General features: G+C 39.5%; 1 pseudogene; it reads left to right on the forward strand.

Moving 5' to 3' along the window:
- Window positions 1-2,487, forward strand: part of LOC102192708 (polypyrimidine tract-binding protein 1-like) — a 27,554-nt pseudogene extending 25,067 nt beyond the window's left edge.
- Window positions 2,488-8,318: the final 5,831 nt, after the last annotated feature.

The raw sequence follows: 8,318 nt of genomic DNA on the forward strand, positions 1-8,318 counted from the left end.
AAAAAAAAAAAAAGCGCCCTGCACACCCTTCGGTCTGTTTGTCTGTCTCGTTGTGTTAATCTGTTTGATTAGCATATGTACAAGTCCTTGTTTTCAGGAACATGTTGTGAAAACACATTGTGACGGCTGATGTTTGCTCCTATTTATTTCTTAAATGGCCTGTAATTGCTGGCCAGTCAGTAAATGGGTTTGGTTGTGGACTTTGTGCCCCCTTGCAGTAAAAGACCAAAATCTCCTTCAGTCTTTTAGGCTCCTCTTGGAGTGTCCAAGCAGCTTGTTCAGTGTGTGCGGTACTATTCATCCTTCCCCTGAATGTCCTGTTGTTGCTTTGCCTCAAAACAGTCTGAATGGAAGCTCTTGTTCATTTCTCATACAGGAAGGACCATAAAATGGCTCTAATCCAGGTGGGCTCTGTGGAGGAGGCCATCGAGTCCCTCATAGAATTCCACAACCATGATTTGGGAGAGAACCACCACCTGCGAGTCTCCTTCTCCAAATCCTCAATCTGAGCCACCATCTGAATCCTTAGTCAGCACGACAGTATCTACCACACTCCAATCATTCCACCACATGTCTGTAGAAAACACAGTAGAGTCTGGATTAATGTTAAATTATTATTATTATTATTATTATTATTATTATTATGCTTTTTCCTGATTCTTTGCCCTCTGACAGAATTAAGGTCTCTTGAGGAGAAATCTGACTTTATTCTCTCAAATTTTATAAACTAGAGAATAAAGTTGTAGTTCTGACCTGTACAGGCTTTCTGCAATAAAGCCGGAGTTCTTCGGTTAGTCAGAATTCAGACAGCAATGTACTTTTTTATCTCGCCTTTGGGCTGTGTTCCCACACCGAGGGATCAAAGTCCACCTTCTTATCCAAAGATGTTACGTTTTTCAGATTCAGACTTTTACTTTGATCTTAAATTAGCCCAAGTTTTACAGGTGGCCCTGTTCCTTTTTAGCTCTCTCTTTAAAAGTTCCAGCTCTGCTTGTAAACGATCAGAGGTCAGATGTCCGCTCAGGCCTGCAGGTCCAAGTGTGGCCCCGTAAAGAGAAGCCTGGCTAGACCTTCACATGATCCCTGTGCCTTATTCCTGGAGTGTGAATGACCGTGATTATGTCATGTTTAAGAGAAAGAGGGAAAAAAAAAGTGAGCAGGTTTACAGTTGAAAAGGTTTACTGTTAATGAGCTGTATTACAGATATATCTGCGTTTTCTGTCTCTAGTGTTTTGTACCACTGTGTTACTGTAGTGTGAAACAAGAACTGATTGTCTTTTTAGCAGGTTTGTTGGGTCTTTAGTCCTAAATGCATTGTTTTTCTTTTTGATTTCTATATTTCTGTGTTTGCAATCATGTGTTAATCAAATGTTGTAGCAATATTTTAATCATTCCTGATATAACTGTTTTTGTGTTAGGTTTTTTTTTTTGGGGTGCCTCTGTGAGCTCGGCCTTTCACGGCGTGCAGACGAATGTTTTGTCTAGTTGGTGAATCTGGTCAGGTTGTCTTGTGTGTCGCCTTTCTGGATGGTTTTATTTATAAGTTTGTGATCCACTACAGCTGAAACCAAAAATGGCCTTCAGGATGCAAACAAATATGTCTGCCTCAGGTTTCTGGTTTTATGGACTACAGAAAGACTGCAAGCTGGTTTCAGCTTTCTTATTTTCCTGTGAGAATGCAGAACGTTTTTATTCATTTCTTAATCGCAAAACCAGATGTTTGGAGTGCCTTTGACGCAGCACTGAGTTGTAATCAGGCATTAATTTATCTGTATACTGATGTGACAGTTTGGCAGGGAGGAAGCCCACAGTCCTCCGAAACCACAAAATGCTGGTTTCATCTGTTTGTGTCTTAATATGAATATTGCTATTTTGTCATTCCAGCTGCTCAGATGTTCAACTGAACTTCAAAAAGACAAAGATTCTTCACTGACCATGGTTCATTTAAACAGGTTCATTGTGGTGCCTTCAGTAGAGCTGGGAGGGTTTGTGTGTTCACTTTGTCACTAGGTGAGGAGAAAATGGTGATTGTGTCCCTGTTTACTCCCTCCCTACATACCCAGACCAAAGGTCCAGGTGGGCGGGTCATTTCAGAGTCAAACAAACTAGCCGCGTCGCACCTGAATTTGAACATGACAAAAGCCCCTTCTCCATTAGTACCTACTCGGATTGACTCACCACAACCCGACTCGGATCGACTGGTTTTCCATTACAATCGAGTATTACCTAATGTGCGTCATCGTTGTTATAGCAACCCCTCCCAAGGCCCTGTGACGTAATTAGTATGCGACACAAACGCTGCAACAAAGGTGGCAGTTGAGGCAACAGTATACCTGCTGGTCAGTCTGTGGCCTTTTGTCAGACTCAGAACCACGACATGTTGTTTTTTGTTGTTTTTTTTGTAGCTATGTCACTCGTTGCTGGGTTTCAAAAGTGGCGGTTTAGATTTTTGTGAATGAGACGGTCTCATGACTCATCAAATGAAATGACAGCACTGACCAGCCAGTCGGTGGCATGCAGTCTAACATAACATTTAGTACCTGTTTGGATCCCTTTGAATCCCTGCCAAGTAGGTACTATTTTAGTACCTGGCATTAGGAGCTATCACCTAATGGAAAACCTGGCAAGTCAATCAAATGGAAAAGGGGCTAAAGGTACATCTTACGAGGTCCCTGCACGTTGTGATTACGGAGTTTGTATGGATGTGCGAGGAATTTGAGACGGTTTCTAAAATTCACAGCTATACGTAACAGGTGGGCACATGTGTCCATCAGGACTCTGAGACATGTCAACGATAACCAAACCCTCATGTACTGACACTTTTTACCATCTTCTTTCATTTAACTTTTCAATTGGCTTTAATTCTTACTGCGGAATTAAAATACTCATGTTCGTATTGTTGGCAAGAGAAGTCTGAGCTCCTAAACACACGTGTTAAAAAAAAATCCCAAAAAACCCAACTCAGATATTGAAGACACATGTTCACTGAACACGAGGGTGTTTGTATTGGCGATTGATCAACTTAAACTGTCCATTTTCTTCCACTATCAGACTGTGATGTGCAGTTCAGGGTTGTGATAAACCAGCTCATTGCAGTTCACACAATGTAAAGCTCAAACCTTTCTGATTATGTGAGGTGCAAGTCTGAACTGAACCTGACTGCAGTTACCACAGTGTCAGGGACCTTCACCTGTCAAACTGATAGACGTGCTGCATGCTGTTCATCACTACATGGAGGCTGGGAGACATATTAGGACACAGTTCCCTTTAATCTATAACTGCAGCCTTTCCATTGGGACAGATCCCACAGGTGACTGGAATGCATCACAAAACCTGGTCAGGTGAGGTGGGAATGGGACCAGTCAGTAACAGGAGGGAGGGGCATTCAGCTGTACATACACGTTTTATACCACAGTTCAGTGTCTAAAAGGCGATTGTCAGTTTTCTATCGGATGAAATCTGTATATTTTGATTAAAGTGTGAAATCGGTTCTGAGCCTTACATTGTTTGTGTCTAAAAGAAAGATTAAATCACTTTTTAATCTAAACCTCTAAGCTTTTGTTATCTGTCATCAGTGCGGTTTATACCAGTCTTTCACAAGTCTTGTGTGCGTAGAGTTGTTTGTTCATGTTAATCACTTTGTTTGATGACATTGATCAGTCATGGCTAACAGCTTTTTAATGAGTGTTTATTGATGATATGACTTCTGATAGAAGTACCTGAAGCTTATACTGCCAACCAGAATTTAGTCTGATCCAAGGTAACTTTTGGGTTTACACTGGGTGCTTCTAACTTTTTACTTAAACAGGCAGGAGGTTACTGGGTTACACTGGATCAGTGCAGTAAAATATAAGAAAATAAGTTGTATTTTGCTTATATTCTATGAGATGGACTAATTTAGGGAAATTACTGCAATGTCGCCATTAATAATACATTTGAATTCATATACAAAGATTCAGCCAGTTCACGTCAGTAAAAACAACCATTATGCCAAGAGCAGAACATTAGTGACTGAAAAACAAAGTGTTAGAGCAGATTTCACGCATTTCTCTCTGAAAACAGTGTGGCAATTCTAATAAATGAGAGGACGCTGAAGAAAAATAAATATGCTTTTGATATAAGAAATGGCTGATAGGAATTGTAGAGCAGTGTGCACATATTATTCTGATTAAGACTTGGGTGCAGTGCAAGGGCGTAGATTTGGCATGGACGGAAGGGACATGTCCCCACCAATATCCAGCGATTATTGAATTGTCCCCACCAATAATTTGATCTCTTCGAGTAAAGAAAAACAAAACCGATAGAAAGAAAAAAAAAACGATCTGTCTACATCTCATTCACCCAGCGGTGCAGAAAGAGTTAAATTACGTTCTCTACTGGAGTCCTATATCATGTGACAAATATGGCCAATGTGATTGGCTGTGCCTTTCAGGGAGCTCTGTTTAGTTTTAGCAGCGGCAATCCTGCGCTGCGAGCAGGAGAGGAGGATGGCAGCAAAAAGAACCTGGATATAAGAAAGTATTTTTCAAAGAAACCTGTAAGTCACTTAAAGTCAAGTTCACTCATAAAACCTGTCCATCATAATAACGTTACAGGCAATACATGTCAACCCTCCCGTTTTTTCTCGGACAATCCCGAATTTCAGTGCCCCTCTTATTACTCTTTCTGGGTTGCAAAATAAACTTTTAAAAAATTTTCAGGCGAGAATGTAGCTGTGCAAACTTCAAATATCTGAACCAGGGAGAACAGCAAACTCCCGGCGCATCGTTTTAGGCTTTGGCCCACATCAGTCTAAAATTGTATGTAACCATGAATAACCTGTTGCCACCACCAGGAGAGACTGGACAGTATAGATGTAAAACAAATATGCCAGCAGTTTCTCAGTTAACGAGAGGAGCAGGCATGTGTTTGGCTCCTTCACATAGTGGACATTGAGTTGTTGTGTGGGACACCAGTAGTCCATGTCTGTTGCTGTAACAGTAGTTCATGTTTAGAGTAAAACACCCCAGCTCACTGACTTGATCGGGGCAATAGTGTGCCTAAAATGTTGCATAATTTTGCTAAGAGATCTTTTACTTTGTGGTAATCTTAGATGAGTAGTTTTATGGACAAAAACCACCAGGTCATTCAGTGTTCCCTTAGTGCTAATGTATCAGAGATGTTGGTGTAATATAACTGAAGTAATGTTAAGTCCTTAAAGTCATATTCTTTTATTGTCGGACTGTATTTTAAGCTATTTTTATTTTTGTATGATATCTGATTTATATGAAATATGGTTGAAGTAAACTAAAGTATAAAATACTTAGTCATTTGTTTAATAGTAACTTAACATTATATAATTCACATATAAAACTATGAATTGTAATTTTAAATGGTTTAAAAGCACGTAGAAAAGCATATGTAGGCAAGTATATTTCACCTTTTTTTATTTTTTATTTTTATTTATTAAATCAAGAAGCAAAGACGAAAAGGGGAAAAAAAAAAAAAAAAGAAACAGGGCAGGGTTCGGTGGTTGAATCATCCGTCCCCACCAATGCCAAAACCAAATCTACGCCCTTGGTGCAGTGGAAGATTTATGCAAAGGAAACCTGCATTACAATAGTGCAAACTATTCCACCATACAAACCTTAAACAGCTGACCTTTATTTTTACTGCTTTCTACATAGTAGATACATATTGAAGACAAAGATGTGAAGCAAGATACATGGAATTATGCAGCACAGAAAAAGAAAACTAAATATCAGAAAACGTTGGAACAGTATGGTAAACACAAATTTTTCTTTAAAAAGTTTTGCCTGGTCAACTTCATTTGTAAATGTTCATCCTTTCCTGTCATTCAGACCTGCAACACATTCCAAAAAAAGGTTGGGACGGGAGCAATTTACAACTAGTAATCAGGTAAATTGGTTAAATAATAATGTGATTTGAAACAGGTGATGTTAACAGGTGATTGTAACTATGATTTGGTACAAAAGTAGCATTCAAGAAACATCTAGCCCTTTAGGAGCAAAGATGGACCGAGGATCGCCAACAACTACGTGAGGAAAATTATTGAAATGTGTAAAAACAATGTTCCTCAAAGAAAGAAGGAAGAGATTTGGATATTTCACCTTCAACGGTGCATAACGTAATTAAAAGATTCAGGGAATCTGGAGGAACTTCAGATTCTCAAGCCCACCACTAATGCAGTAAAACACATCACACAGGCACAGTATTACTAATGGACTGGACTTCCACAGCTCTGACATCTTCATTATTAAAGCAGTGTGGGATCATCTTGACAATACACAAACAAAAGGTGGTCAGCCTCCAAAGGTCAGATTTTCAATAACCTTCAAGAAGTCTGGAGAATTATTCCTGAATACTACTTAAAGAAAGCACAACAAAGTAGCCAATAGTCAATTCACTCTGTACATGACGGAGGTGGCAAAAAATGGTAAATGGCCTGTATTTGTATAGCGCTTTACTTAGTCCCTATGGACCCCAAAGCACTTTACACCACATTCAGTCATCCACCCATTCACACACTGGTGGCAGCCACAGCTGCCCTGGGGCGCACTGACAGAGGCGAGGCTGCCAGGCACTGGCGCCACCAGGCCCTCTGACCACCACCAGTAAGCAACAGGTAAAGTGTCTTGCCCAAGGACACAACGACCGAGAGTATCTGAGCCGGTGCTCCAACCGGCAACCTTTCAATTGACAAGACGAACTGCCAACTCTTGATCCACGATCGCCCCAGACTTTCTTTAAGTAGAAGTACTGATAGCTGTTTTAAAAAAATACTCCAGTAAAAAGTTGAAATACTGAAGCAACTTCTTTGCTCAAAAGTGAAAAGCACAGGCTCTGAAATGTACTCACAGTAAGAAAGTAAAAAGTAGCTTCTTGAAGGACAATTCTACTAAACATCTCTGTAAAAATTTAACTTTGTGCTATGTTAATATAATAATAAAACAATATTAGATAGAACATGATACTACAAATGTTATTCAAATCTAAATTCTAACTAAGGACTGTACTCAGCTTGAATCTGTAATGTAGCACACAAGCAGTGAAAGGGAATTTTAAAAAAAATAACAATTTTCTGTTGTCTACATTGTATAGGGTGACTTTGCATCCACACCTTAAAAGTAAAATGAGTACAGTCAAGGGCTACAGTGGAATTCAGCAGGTAGGGGAACCCTAAGATCTGTGTAGTAGTTCAAAAGAAGGAAAAGAATCACAACACCAATAATTTCTTATAAGAGCTTCAGCAGATTTTCTTAGTGTACAGGCTGTGATCAGGTTACCCGCTCCCCTTTTTTCTGCTACACTTGATGTAACCTAAATCTGACCATGAGGACCACAGCCACTGAGCACCAGTCAAACAAACAGCATTACCGTGAATTCACCACAGGACTGCATATATTTTTGAATAACACAAAGCTGGTATAGCTTAGTTTGATTTGCAAAATTTTTTACAGCATAAAAATACATAATTTATCAAAACACACCATATACAGATCCAGTACATGGTTAAATTGATGGCTTTACATGCAAGCTTAACATATGCAGTTTATCAAGCATCACTGAGCAGTCCTTACCATTAAATCGAACCTCTCTTCTTTCACTCCTGTCCTCTCTGTCTGCAATCATTCTGGTGCTGTGCAAGAAAAAAGAAAACACAACACAAACACCCTCTTTAACCCCTGACTATAGCACATGATTGTGCGTCTTTGATCTCTTTTTATGCGACGTCCCCTGGTGATTAATACATGAACAGGATTGACTTTCACGTGTTACTGTTCAGGCTTAAATCAGTTTGATTTTTGAAGGCCCGCAGTGACGTGAAATAAGGACTTCTCCCATATCCCTTAAACCAAAAATAATGAGCCTCCTTTAAAGCAGTAGAAAGTACAGCTATTTGTTTAGAAATGTAGAGAGAAAAGTAAAAGTAAAAGCTGTCAGAAAAACTCAAGTAAAGTAAAGATACCTGAAAATTCTACTTAAGTACGGTAACAAATACTTTGTTACTTTTACAGAATGTCTGTACTCTGGCCATCACTGTGGAGAACATCCTGTATTGTGCCGGTACAAAAAGTCTCCAGCTGAACTGAACGACTACAGACCAGTAGTCAAGAAAACCTTAAAGCAGCTGATTATGACACCAACTGAAACTCGAGGTAAAAACCAGACTTCCCCTGCAATCTGCATACAAACAACACATTCAAGTGAATGATGCTGTCCTCTACATGCTTCATCATGTCCTAGCTCATCTGGAGGAATCTGGCACTTTTATGAGAGTTCATTTTTCAAACGCTTTCAATACTATTCAACCAAAT

Source organism: Pundamilia nyererei, unplaced genomic scaffold, assembly GCF_000239375.1.
Source record: "Pundamilia nyererei isolate P.nyererei 1_Seehausen unplaced genomic scaffold, PunNye1.0 scaffold00057, whole genome shotgun sequence".
Classification (NCBI taxonomy): domain Eukaryota; kingdom Metazoa; phylum Chordata; class Actinopteri; order Cichliformes; family Cichlidae; genus Pundamilia; species Pundamilia nyererei.